Below are 14,018 nucleotides of genomic sequence, written 5' to 3'. Positions count from 1 at the left end.
AAGCAACTTCGCTATTTCAGGAAACGCGCTAACGGTTTTCTTGTTGACTGTTTTTGAGTTGACTCTAAGGAGTCAACTCTGATGCTGATCTGAGCAGATGGTGTGAGGGTTTAACATGCCCAAGTGACCATTCCAAGTATTTTCCATCTCTCTTTATAGCATCCTTGCTGTGACACTGAATATACAAGGCTACTGATTCAAAATATATATTTTTTATAAATCAAGGAAAATACAAACAAATTGCTGTAGGTACTCGTGCATCAGTGTGTGTGTGTGTGTGTGTGTGTGTGTGTGTGTGTGTGTGTGTGTGTGTGTGTGTGTGTGTGTGTGTGTGTGTGTGTGTGTGTGTTTGAGAGTGAGAGAGAGAGAGACTGGTGTTTACTGTGACTAACTATTCTACACACATTGTTTTTTGTTTGATGTCACCTAACAGTGGTCTTCATGCTCAACACATTTGAAAACAATTTGAGAAAGACTATAGCCATATTTGAACCCAGGACTTATCTTTGTTGTTCCTTTGACATTTTGAATTGTGATTGTTTTGGAAAGAAAATGACCTTGACGCCTTAGTGGTGCTGATTTCTTATGCAGCTTATGTGACATGGACACGTATCCCTGCCACCATATGTTCCCATTAGGGGGACACAAAAGTGGTGTGAAATCCAAGTACCCCTTACAGAAAGACCCACAGGACTGCAAGCTGACTGGTCATCAAAGTCTTGGCAGAGACCTCATTTTGCCCCAAGATTCCAAGTCAAGCTTTAATTTCTTCCAGAGGACATAGTGAAAAGACTTGCATTACTTGGCAACCTGCTATTTGTTGCTTGTGACATCCCAAATAAAGTGTTGCATGGATGCGGGAAAGGCCTGAGCCATTTTTGTGTTGTAAGCAGAATTTGATCTGCTAAATATATTCATGTGGGGAAAAAAGAAAAGACACAGCCATGTTTTTTTTTTCTTTTTGTCATTTGTCCTGTATGTTAGAAACTATTTTCTTTCACAATTGTAAGCATCGATAACATATTTGGAGTTCAAATATAAGATGAACTCATAATGTAATAATGTGTCAACAGGGGTCAACAAATGTTGTCCATTTCATCTCGGTATGAGTGTCTGAAGTCTTCCAGTCTACCCACAGATATGTCCATGTCGGTTTAGCTAATACTGGATGGTGAGTGAGAAAGCTCAGCTCTTGTGTGGGCATTTGTTGTCAATTCAGTGGACTAATTCACCAGTGGAAGAAAAGCACACGATTTGACTAAACATCTAAAATCTATACAAAATTGTGCTTGTTTTAATGAACAGAATTTAACAGAATCCCAGATGACTTTTTATGGAGTTCATAATATTGAACACCAGCATCTGCTTTGTGCTTCCAATTCTATTTTTATTTTTACTTAGCTGCTCTTGCTTTATCCCCTTGTTTTCAAAATATGCAAAACTGTTTTTTTGTTGTTGTTTTCCCCCCCATTTGTACAGGTTTACTTTACAACATTTCAGAAACACTGAGATAGAGGTACAGTTGTTGTGGACAATGATATGGTACAGTGCTTTCAAACTGTATTATAAGGCAATACAGGATGTATGGCTAACTGCACTACTTAGTTTTGGACCACATGTTTTTCCTTGGGCAAACAAATAAATTAGTCATCAGAAATAAATTGACAGGATTCAGAATAGGGATGACAATTATTGTCTTTATTGATATATTAAAGAGCTCCCAACCACTTGTTCATATTTTATAAACTCTGTGGAAAGGTCTCAACTGAATGATGACTTACTCAGCAGACTCAGACTAAAAAAGAAGGAAAATCAATTAGCAATCCCAAAATTAAAACTTCTGAATGAAGACATAGGGTAACGTTGCCATCATACAAAATACCTATAACAAAGTTACCTTTCCAGCATCGCGGCTCTTGGCTCTCAGCTTATTGACCTGGGACTCAGCGATGTCAGCGCGCTCCTGAGCTTCCTCCAGCTCATGCTGAACCTTTCTGAGCCTGGACATGTGAGTGTTGGCCTGTTCCTCCTGTAAAGGATGCAGGGTCATAGTGACAGAGTTGGAAGGCAAGACTGAATTCACTAAAAATGATGTCACATGAAGTGTTTAACTCACAGCCTCCTCAGACTGTCTCTTGTAAGCCTTGACTTTGAGCTGCAGCTTGTCCACCAGATCTTGAAGTCTGTTTACGTTCTTCTTGTCCTCCTCAGTCTATATAGATTACAGATTATAGTGATGAAGAACAGAGAATTCAAATTGAGCCACGTCATTTTTTTCAGTGGGTATTACCTGGTAGGTCAGCTCCTTCACTCTCCTCTCATATTTGCGAACTCCTTTGACAGCATCAGCTCCACGTCTCTGCTCACCTTCAACTTCAGTTTCAAGCTCACGCACCTGTAAGGTGAGGATAAATAGTATGAGAAGTATTATATGCAAATATTTTAGCACAAAGTAATAGAAAGTGAATTCATTCCACACAGTGAAAGAATGATGTAATTCCAAAAATTAGCTTTTGTGAGTATTTTTTTAGAGACAATTTATACCCTGGACTCCAGTTTCTGGAGCTGCTTCTTGCCACCCTTCATGGCCAGGTTCTCAGCCTCATCCAGACGGTGCTGCAGGTCCTTGACTGTGACCTCCAAGTTCTTCTTCATCCTCTCCAGGTGAGCGCTGGTGTCCTGCTCCTTCTTCAGCTCCTCAGCCATCATGGCAGCCTGAAATAGTTCAAAAAGAATTTACAATTAAATTGATAAAACCATTTGAAATAGTGTTTAAAATTAAACAGGTAATGTTGGAACTGACATCAGTGATAGCCTTTTTGGCTTTCTCCTCAGCATTTCTTGCTTCCTGAACAGCATCATCCACCTCACCCTGGACCTGGACAAGGTCAGACTCCAGCTTCTTCTTGGTGTTCAGAAGGCTGGTGTTCTGAATGTTAAAAACAGTCACAAAAAATACAATAATTATTTGTCATGTAAAGAAAAGCCTATCTGTATATTCATTAGGTAGAAATAAATACATTAATTTTCTATTTGTGAATGATTAAAATCCAACCTGAGAGTGAAGCAGGCCAACACGCTCACTAGCATCAACCAACTCCTGCTCAGCCACTTTGCGTCCTCTCTCGGTCTGCTCCAGAGCGGCTCTCAGCTCGTCAATCTCAGCCACCATCAGACTATTCCTGCGCTCCACCATGGCAACCTGCTCCTTCATGTCTTCCTGTCCTCTGAGAGCATCATCAAGGTGCAATTGAGCATCCTGATAACAAAAGTAAACAAAACAATAAATCATTTGTTTTGTTCTACATGGTTCTGTAGCTAAATGATCATACAACCTTACCTTGAGCTGTCCCTGGACATTCCTCAGTTGTTTCTGGGACTCAGCAGCCTGCCTGTTGGCATGGCTCAGCTGAATCTCCATCTCATTCAGGTCTCCTTCCATCTTCTTCTTGACTCTCAGGGCATCATTCCTGCTCCTGACCTCAGCATCAAGAGTTGTCTGCATGGAGTCAATCACCCTCTGGCTGTTCCTCTTGATCTGTTCCATCTCCTCATCCTTTTCTGCCAGCTTCCTGTCCACCTCACCTTTGACCTGGTTCAGCTCAAGCTGAACACGGAGAATCTTGGCCTCCTCATGCTCTAGAGTGGCCTGACAAATTCACACAGATGCAAAAAGTTTGCTTTTACTCCAACAAAATTAAAATCAACAGAAGGTTACATAAATCATTTATGAAGTCATAATCAAGCTTTTACTTCAGCTTCCTCCAGTGCTGACTGGATTTCAGATTTCTCAGTCTCAACAGTCTTCTTGGCTTTTTCCAGCTCATGGATGGTCTTTCCAGTCTCACCGATCTGCTCAGTCAGATCTGAGATCTCCTCTACAGGAACACAATGCAAAACAAATCAATTTAGACTTTTTACAACAAGTAAATATCAGTATTAGAGCTGGTATGCTATCAGCATTATTACCTCCACCAGGAGGTTATGTAATCATCGGAGTTTGTTTGACTGTTTGTCTGTTTGTCTGTTAACAGCATAACTCAAAAAGTCATGGACGGATTTTCACAGAAGATCCGGAAGAGCAAAAGTAACAATCGATTAGATTTTGGAGGTTATCCGAATCACCGTCTGGATCCAGGATTTTTTTGAAGGACTCTGTACAATTGAGAGATGGCCGCCAGGTGAAAATCCGTCCATGACTTTTTGAGTTATGCTGTTAACAGACAAACAGACAAACAGATGGCCTGGTGGAGGTCTGCGCTCTCCGAGTGCTTTTCTAGTTTTCTATGTAGTAAAAGTAAACATACGTTGCAGGTTCTTGTTCTCTCTCTTTATGGTCTCCAAGTGATCCAGGGCCTCCTCATAGGAGTTCTTCATCTTGAACAACTCAGTGCTGAGAGAACGAGCCTCCTTCTGGGCTCCCTCCAGTTCTGCCTGGCTCTCCTCATACTTCTGCTTCCATTCTGCAAGGACCTAGAAACACAAAGAAGTAGAATATTTTGTCAGGGATTGGTGAAGTCTTGTGTTGAACCTGGTTTTGCTTTCTAATGCAAGCACCAACCTTATCAAAGTTCCTCTGCTTCTTGTCAAGGTTGGCAGCCAGAGCGTTTGCTCTCTCCACATCAATCATGAGGTCCTCCACCTCACCCTGCAGCCTCTGCTTGGTCTTCTCCAAAGAGGCACACTTGGAGTTCACAGCCTCAATGGATTCCTCGGCGTCCTGTAGGCGCTGGGCAAGCTTTTTCCTGTGGTGAACAAAGAGTTATCTTTTCTGACATGGACATACTTTCACAAAACAAACAGATTAACCAGGTGATTTATCTGATATGGAAAGGCAAGGGGTTTTATTTACTTGGCCTCCTCCAGCTCCTCAGTGCGCTGGATAGCATCAGTCTCATATTTGCTTCTCCACTGAGCCACCTCGCTGTTGGCCTTGGACATTCCTCTCTGCAGCTCAGCCTTGGCCTCCTGCTCCTCTTCAAACTGCTCTCTGAGCAGATCACAGTCATGGCGAGCTGACTGAACACCATGGGCCAGGGCGTTCTTTGCCTGTTGAACACACAGTCTATGTCAGAAAACCCAGTGCACGTTACATCAAAATGTTTTCGAGAAAAATTGTTGAAGTTGAATCCCTAACACACCAAGTCAGGGAGTAATGCCTTGGAGTAACGCTCTGGAACTGTCTAATTAATAGCTTTATACTGAATTGTAATGGTATAAATGGAGATATAAGTTTTTCACACCTTCACTTCTTCCTCAATGTGCCTCTTGAGCTCCTCAATCTGCTGGGTGAAGGCCTGCTTGCCTCTGGTCAGCTGGGAAACAAGAGCTTCCTTCTCCTCAAGCTGGCGTGAGAACTCACCTGATAGAGCGTGTTTAAAAGTGATATTTATCAGAATGATCATGACCGTGTTTCAAAGCCAGTTTTCATTCTACATCACTTACCATTCTCTGTCTGAAGTCTGGCCCTCTGTGCATTGATGTCGTTCAGCTGGCGAACGTTCTCGTCATTTTTGGACTTCAGCTCACTCAACTGGTCTTCAAGAGTTCGGCACATTTTCTCCAAGTTGCCCTACAGAAAGAAATTGTGATGTTCGTTGTGCATTTCAAATATAAAGATACTGATAGGTTCAATAATCACAATTGATGTAGCTTTTTAGCTTAATGAAAGACAAAGAAATCACTCACCTTTGCCTTGGCAACACCCTCCATGTTGCTGGAGAGGTCATCAATCTCCATCTTGTACTCGCTCTTCTCCTTCTCCAGCTTCTGCTTGACACGCTGGAGGTTGTCGATCTGCTCTCCCAGCTCTGCCACGCTGTCAGCCTGCTTCTTGCGGAGAGCTGCTGCAGTAGATTCGTGCTGCAGGGTTGACTCTTCAAGGTCACGACGCAACTTCTGGAATTCAGCCTCACGCTTCTTGTTCATCTCAATCTGAGCAGCTGTTGCTCCACCAGCCTCCTCAAGCCTCTCACTGATCTCCTCAAGCTCCCTGGAGAGATCAGCTCTCTGCTTCTCCACCTTAGCCCGAGCAGCCCTCTCAGCCTCAATCTCTTCCTCCAGCTCCTCGATGCGAGCCTACAGTTGATGATGGTTACATCAACGAGATTTAGTGACATAAACATGTTTTGGATTCTTCAAGTCCTGTATACATGTAAAATAATGATACCTGGAGTTCCTTGATCTTCTTCTGAAGCTGAGCACCAAGGGACTGTTCATCCTCAATCTTGCTGAGGAGCTGACTGGTCTCAAAGTCCTTCCTTGATGTGGAGAACAAGATGGAATTTACCATCATAGCTCATGTTGTTGGAGAGTGGATGTGAGGTCCTGAAAAGACAAGTGATAACCAAAACAAACTAAAAACCTACTTCTTGATTTTCTCATCAGATTGCTGCTTGTCATTCTCCAGATCCATTATGGATTCCTGGGCCAGTTTCAGATCTCCCTCAAGCTTCCTCTTGGCTCTCTCAAGGTCCATGCGGAGCTTCTTCTCTTGCTCCAGTGAGCCCTCAAGCTGACAAATGACAGGTAGTAAGAGTTAAGGGATAGATAGATAGATAGATAGATAGATAGATAGATAGATAGATAGATAGATAGATAGATAGATAGATAGATAGATAGATAGATAGATAGATAGATGGATGGATGGATGGATGGATGGATGGATGGATGGATGGATGGATGGATGGATGGATGGATGGATGGATGGATGGATGGATGGATGGATGGATGGATGGATGGATGGATGGATGGATGGATGGATGGATGGATAGATAGATAGATAGATAGATAGATAGATAGATAGATAGATAGATAGATAGATAGATAGATAGATAGATACTTTATTAAACACTAGGGAAATTCAAGGATATACCACGGATCATTTATGTTCATGCAAGGTGACACCGTAAAGTCAAAACACTTGTTTTCTTACATCGTCCACTTGCTGTTCCAGCTTTGTCTTGGCCTTGGTCAGAGTGTTGACTTTGTCTTCCTCTGCCTGGAGGTCATCCAGTGTCTGCTGATGGCTCTCTTGGAGGGCTTTCTTCTCCTTGGTCAGCTTGGCAATAGATTCATCTTGAGTGGCCATTTCCTCTGTCAGGTTTTTCACCTATAGTTGCATGAAAGGAACATTTAAATGGCACTTCACAAATATGTATTAGAAAATGGAATAAACATTTCTAAATGAGTCCTGTTAAGTTTTGAATTAAATAGACCTTGTTTTCTGTGGCATGTTTCTCCTTCTCCACTTTAGCCAAGGTGAGCTCCAAGTCATCAATGTCCTTCTTCAGCTCAGAGCATTCATCCTCCAACTTCCTCTTCTTGGCAGTCAGCTCAGCATTGATTTCCTCTTCATCCTCCAGTCTTTCAGATGTCTCTTTGAGTTTGGCCTCGAGCTGGATCTTGCTCTTAATGAGCCCCTCACACCTTTCCTCAGCATCAGAGAGGTTTTCAGTTTCCTACAGAACGAACATTTGTGTGATATTACTGGGACAGAAATATATTTAAAAATTGTAGTAAGTGGATTTTTTTGTGTAAACAAAATAAACATCTGACTATAAAAGATCACACTGATATATAGTTTTTTTCAGCAGTCAATATCACATATATTTTCCGTGCCACTTACTGCAGCCACTATCTATACAATCTACATGTCTATACAATCCGAAGATGATGCAGTTATGTGACATCTTTATATCCCACCTATATGTGTAAAAATGCAAACTAAGGTGATCAGTAAGTGATGCACAAGTGATAAAATCACACTTGGTTTGGTTTCCTACTTACTGCAGCCACTTGGAGTTGCAGGTCATTCTTCTCCTGTAGGAGGGAAACCATCTTCTCCTCCAGCTCCTTCTTCTTGGCCAAAGCAGTAGCCAGGTCTGACTGCATCTTATCATAGTTATCCTTCATCTGCTGCAACTCCTTCTCAGTCTCAGCACTCTTCAGAAGAGGCTTGATCTTGAAGTACAGCTTCAGCCATGGCCAGTTCTTCACATTCATGAATGAACGGATGTTGTACTGGATGGAGAAGATAGATTCTCTGGAAGAAATCATTTGAGATAATGTGTCATTTCTTCTGCAACATATTTTTGTGGTACTGCTGAGGAGAATGACTTTTCAAAGCTATAGGTTTTCAAACTGGACAGAATAGCGTAGAGTATTATATGATAATCCTACCTCCTTTCCATCATCTTTACAAACTCTTTCCTCATGACATATCCTCTGCAGAGAGCCTGAGTCATGGTCACCAGTTCAGCCAGTTTCTCATCTCTCATCTCCTCAAGGGTACCCAGCAGACCAGCTTTGAAGAACACCTATGGGGTCAAGGAAATAAGCACACATCGGTACAGTCGGACAACTCCATGAGTAAAAAATCTGTTAATATTGTCCATAATATTGAACCTTAGTGTGTCCAAACTTGTACTGAGTGTGGTCCACATCAATGGAGCCCAACAGCTTCTCTGAAGCTTTCTTGTTGTCAATAAACTGTCCCTCAGGGATGACACTGGCATTCAATACTTTGTATCTGCAAGAAAAAAAATTCTTAGACATAGTAAACTTTCGACTGATATCCTCCGTCACAGTGCTACAACAAAAATTTTGAATTTGTAATACATAAACTGACAATTATGGTCACCTCTGCTTGAAGTCACCGTAGAGGATCCTGCTGGGGAAGCCCTTCCTACAGATTCTGATGCCTTCCAGCACACCATTACACCTCAGCTGGTGGATGACCAAATGGTTTTCCATAAGACCTGGACATTGACAAAAGTGTCTTGTATAAAATATTTGTTTTCACACTATGCTTTCAAAACTACTAAAAGATGGCTCATGAATCAGTTACCAGGTGTCTTTGATTCATTGGGAATCAAACAACGGACAAAATGAGGGTGGGTGCTCCTCAAGTTGGTCATCAGCTTGCCCAAGTTCTCCTGTGGATCCATATCATGAATATATAATGTCAACGTGACTTCAATGTGAGATTTTCAGTTGTTTTCCCATTAATATGAAATTATACATACCCTGAAAAGAGCAGACACAGTCTGGAAGGAACCACCCTTCTTCTTACCACCCTTCTTGCCGCCGCCACCAGAAGCCTCTGTTTTTCCAAAAAGTTTCAACAGTGCCATTAAGTCATTATCTTTGCTTTACATTATCAGAGTTTATATCCACATGAAAAATCTGTGTTTTTACCAAAATCACATAAATTTAATTAATAAAAAGCCTTTTCACCTTGTATTTGTGGCCTCTGCTCAGGGACTACTAATGACGATTACCTTTAAGTGACATGTGGTTCAACACATGTATTGTGCATTGTCCCTGCTTATACAGTATTTTTTATAGATCGCCAATTAATGATGTACAGCATTCTGATGACTCTATTCTCTCCTATTTCTTACCCTCTGCTCCGGCATGGGTTGCATACAGAAGGACTAGCAGTTTGTTTCCAGACTTCTGGTACAGCTGAACGACTGAGTCATTCAGTGGGTCCTTGTTCTTGTCCAGCCAGCCAGAGATGTTGTAGTCCACTGTACCAGCATAGTGAACCAGAGCAAAGTGAGCCTCAGCTTTGCCCTTTCCAGGCTTTGGCTTCTCAAAGCCCTTGGTCTTGCCAAGATGCTGATCATGCAGCTTGTTCTTGAAAGTTGTATCAGAGGCCTTGGGGAACATGCACTCCTCTTCAAGGATGGAGAAGATGCCCATTGGCTGAGGAGAATTTACATTTCATGTTTAAAATTAACCAGCAGAATTCATCATTTTCACATGAATCAAGAAATTTGTTATTTAGATACCTTCTCAATAAGCTCAATGCAGGCAGCCAAGTCCATGCCGAAGTCAATGAACTCCCATTCAATACCTTCTTTCTTGTACTCCTCTTGCTCCAGGACAAACATGTGGTGGTTGAAGAACTGTTGCAGTTTCTCATTGGTGAAGTTGATGCAGAGTTGCTCCAAGCTGTTGAACTGTAATTACAGAAATATGTCTAATTTCATGGCATATGATTTTTTAAATATTTAAAACTGCTCAAAGATATTTCAACTACTCACATCAAAGATCTCAAATCCAGCGATGTCCAACACTCCAATGAAGAACTGTCTTGGCTGCTTTGTGTCCAGCATCTCATTGATACGGATGACCATCCACAAGAACATTTTCTCATAGATAGACTTGCACAGAGCACTGACAGCATTGTTGACCTAGAGGAAGAGATTTTAGCGTTGAAAATATCACAGTACTATGCTCAATTCAAAATTTTAATATTTCAAAAACAAACTTGAGGCATCAAACTTTATTTTCATTACCTGTGGGACGGTCTGACCTTTGGTGACCATCTCATTGCCGACCTTGACTCTTGGATAGCACAGAGCTTTCAGCATATCAGCTGAGTTCAGGCCCAAGAGATAGGCGATTTTATCAGCCACTGAGGCAAAGAGAGAAAATCTGTACTCAATACACATACTTTGATACATTAATCTGATACCTGTATTCCACGTCATGATACTTGTACAATGTCAGTTCTATTATTTTATCAATTACCCTCAGTGCCATCAGGCTCAGCCTGCTCCTCTCTCTGCTTCTGCTTGAATTTCATGTTGCCATGATGCATCACAGCACCGGTCAGCTTGTAGATGCCCATTTTCTCTTCAGCGGTGAAGCCCAAGATGTCAATAGCAGTCTGCAATGTAAAAAGCATTAGAATATTAGTGGTTGAAGGTTTTCCTTCAATTTTATTAAGTATACTTTCTGTTTAATTCAATCACTGACTTACATCTGTTGCAATGAACTCCTCTATATCATTGATGCTTTTGACAGTGATTTCACCCTGACTGACCATTGGATAGTCATATGGATTGGTGGTGATCAGAAGAGCCTCTATAAGAGTATGATAGACAAACATAGTGTTATTTGGTGTATTTTTCCTTAATCTTTTATATTTGAACTTCACAATAATGTTGAAACATACCCAGGAGCTCAGGCTTGTGTCCAGTCATCAGCTGATAGAAGATATGGTAGCTCCTCTCAGCAGACAACTGGAAGGTGACACGGGACTTCTCCAGCAGATCTAAGTTTAAAATATCAATGTCAGATAACAGAATATTTCATGTATGACATCACACAATGGCAAAAAAAATTAAAAGTTTGAAAATTAGCATCATATTGACATTTAAATTCAAATACATATGATTGAAAAAAGTATAGAATATGACTTACATGTTTCAATATCTGCGGAGGCCAGTTTGCCACTAGTTCCAAAATGAATTCGGATGAATTTGCCCTAAGCATATCAAATTTAAGTTAACACGCAGACCAAATAGCTTGCATTTATTTTTTTTATCCTTTTCACACTTACGAAACGAGAGGAGTTGTCATTCCTCACAGTCTTGGCATTACCATAGGCCTCCAGCAGAGGGTTGGCTGCAATGATTTGATCTTCCAGCGAGCCCTACCAAAGGATATTGCAAAATATTTTGCAAATCGTAAATAATTCCTGCAGATTCAATTTTCTGATGATTTTAAGTAAAGCTAACCATACCTGCATCTTGCCAGGTGTCGGCTCAGCCTTCTTAGATGAAGTCATTGCAATTATTGCAAAGTACTGGATGACACGCTTGGTGTTGACAGTCTTTCCTGCACCGGATTCTCCACTGGAGAGAGAAACAGATATCTTGAGTATGCTGTACGTTTTCATATACCAAATGTCCTGTAAAAGATATTCATTTACTTGTATAAAACTTACGTGATAAGAATAGACTGGTTCTCACGGTCTGAAATGAAAATGCTTTTATGTTACATTAAATATTACTTATGGCTAAAATACTTGACAAAATACAAAAGCATGTCATATCTGTTGTGTCTCATTTTGTGTGTCATGCATATATAGACTCATATGTCGTCTTCTCACAATAAAACATCTTACCAGTGAGCATGAACTGATAGGCATTATCAGAGATGGAGAAGATGTGGGGTGGAGCCTCAATCCTCTTCTTGCCTCTGTATGCCACAACAACCTGAGCATCGTACACAGGAAGCCACTTGTAGGGATTCACGACAACGCAGAACAACCCAGAGTAGGTCTGAAAAGAGAAGGAAGTTTTCACTGCATGTCACTTTGTCCACATATTACAGCTATACCATTTAAATTTGAGCTCTAGACTACTACGAAAAGAAATCCCCATTATTTAACATTTACTATTGAGTGAGTTAAACACTTACATAGATCATCCATGATGCAAAACGCTCTTTGAGGTTATACAACACGCAAGGTTCGTTGAGGTGGGTCATCATGGCCATGTCCTCAATCTTGTCAAACTTTGGAGGGTTCCTGGGATGGATGTCATCCTCTTTTACAGTGACAGTCTGAATGAAAAAACAGTGATGAAAAGTTTTTCTTTTGTTTTTTGTTTTTTTTTGGGCCAGGATTTTAGTTAGATATTAGTTTGTGTAATATAATCAGTTAGACAACGAATAAAGACATAGTTCTCTTTTAGAGTAACAGTCTGAATAGAAAATGTGTTCTAAAATAATCACACTTATAATAAGCATTATTTTAAGTAAAGATACAACAGATGGATGTTAACAAGTACAGAATAAAAACAACTAAATAAAGTTAAATGAAATAATGCTTCACCGACCTTTCCTCCATCCGTCTCAACGGTGGCTTTGCCACCCTCCTTTTTGGTGAGTTTACCCTTAACATACATCTCATCAGGATCTGTCACAAAGTAGGCTGATTTGGCATCAAATGGAGCAGTTTGGGCCTCAATTCTCTCTTTCTCTGGCTTCCGGAGGAAAACGGCTGCAGGCCCGTAGGCCTCCATCTCTGCGTCCGTGCTCATGATGGCACTTTAGTGGGGACTGGAAAAAAAGGAATTTGAATTACTTTGAATTATTTCTTTCTGATGTCATTTGAATAAATAGTTTTGGTGGTATATGTACCATAATACTGAAGTTGACTTATTGCCAAAACCTCTTACCTCAGTTTATCCCAGCTGTGTGACTCCTATTTGTTGATGTCTCAGGATGCTGTTACAGAAAGACTTAGAGAGATCATTAAAGAGCCCACAAACTTAAAGTATCGCCCACTGCCTAGCACCTACAGCAGTAAGCAGCAGTCACATTACATGCATTTTAGCCTATTTAGCAACCATTCAGAGTCCAGTAAGTGTTTAAAATTTGCACGGTACAGAGTTTTCTTGTGTACCATTTCTATATCATTTTGTAAGACCATTTTCAAACACTGTCTAGAAAAGCAAAAGCACCGTGATCAAACAAAAAAGTTAATCACAAATTCATTGTAAATGATCTCTAAATCTATTTATTGTGCTGTTGCATGAAATAATACCTCTGATCAGTGATATTATCTCTGAAAGATGACCAAGCATGACAAACAAGACAACGAAGTGACAGCTGGCATTAGTAATTTTAGGCAAAAACGAATTAGATTCAGAAAACATACAAAGCAAACTAACCTGTGTGGGATGCCTGTCAGTTCTCAGAGAAGTCTGAAGCTGCTGCTTTTATAGAGGCTGGAACTGCCTGCTCAGCAGCAGTCCACCACTCGATTTGGTCAAGCATCCCTGTCATCTTAAGACCCGTCTTGGGACATTACAGGTTTAGACAGCTTTTTTGTATCTTCGATTGCTTCACGGTCAAAATAAGAAAATAATACAGCAAGGTACTGTCAGAATTTTAGTGATTTTTTTTAAAAAGTAAAAATTAAGAAAATAAGCTTCAAATTACATTTTGCATGGGACATTGGACATTTTATGTAGCAAGCATTCTGAAAGATATATAGTAAGACCAAATCCTAACCATTTGAGAAGTACAAAACTGAATAATCTCATATGAAAGTTGTGCCATGACTTTCCTTTTTGAGCCCATAAACCATTTGCCCTCAGCAAGTTACACTCAAATGTCATTGGTATTAAGTGTCAGAGCATGCCCAAATTTTAAATCTTTGAAATTATTTAAACTTGATTATCATGACATTTTTTTCCTTCATGCCACTAAGA

General features: G+C 40.6%; 1 pseudogene; it reads right to left on the bottom strand.

The window, feature by feature from the left end:
• Positions 1-1,677: 1,677 nt before the first annotated feature.
• LOC110969576 (myosin heavy chain, fast skeletal muscle-like) lies at positions 1,678-13,033 on the bottom strand (annotated as a pseudogene).
• Positions 13,034-14,018: the final 985 nt, after the last annotated feature.

This window comes from Acanthochromis polyacanthus, chromosome 21, assembly GCF_021347895.1.
Source record: "Acanthochromis polyacanthus isolate Apoly-LR-REF ecotype Palm Island chromosome 21, KAUST_Apoly_ChrSc, whole genome shotgun sequence".
Lineage (NCBI taxonomy): Eukaryota > Metazoa > Chordata > Actinopteri > Pomacentridae > Acanthochromis > Acanthochromis polyacanthus.
The sequence above is the reverse complement of the archived record's forward strand: the minus strand, read 5'-3'. Positions and strand labels throughout refer to the sequence as shown.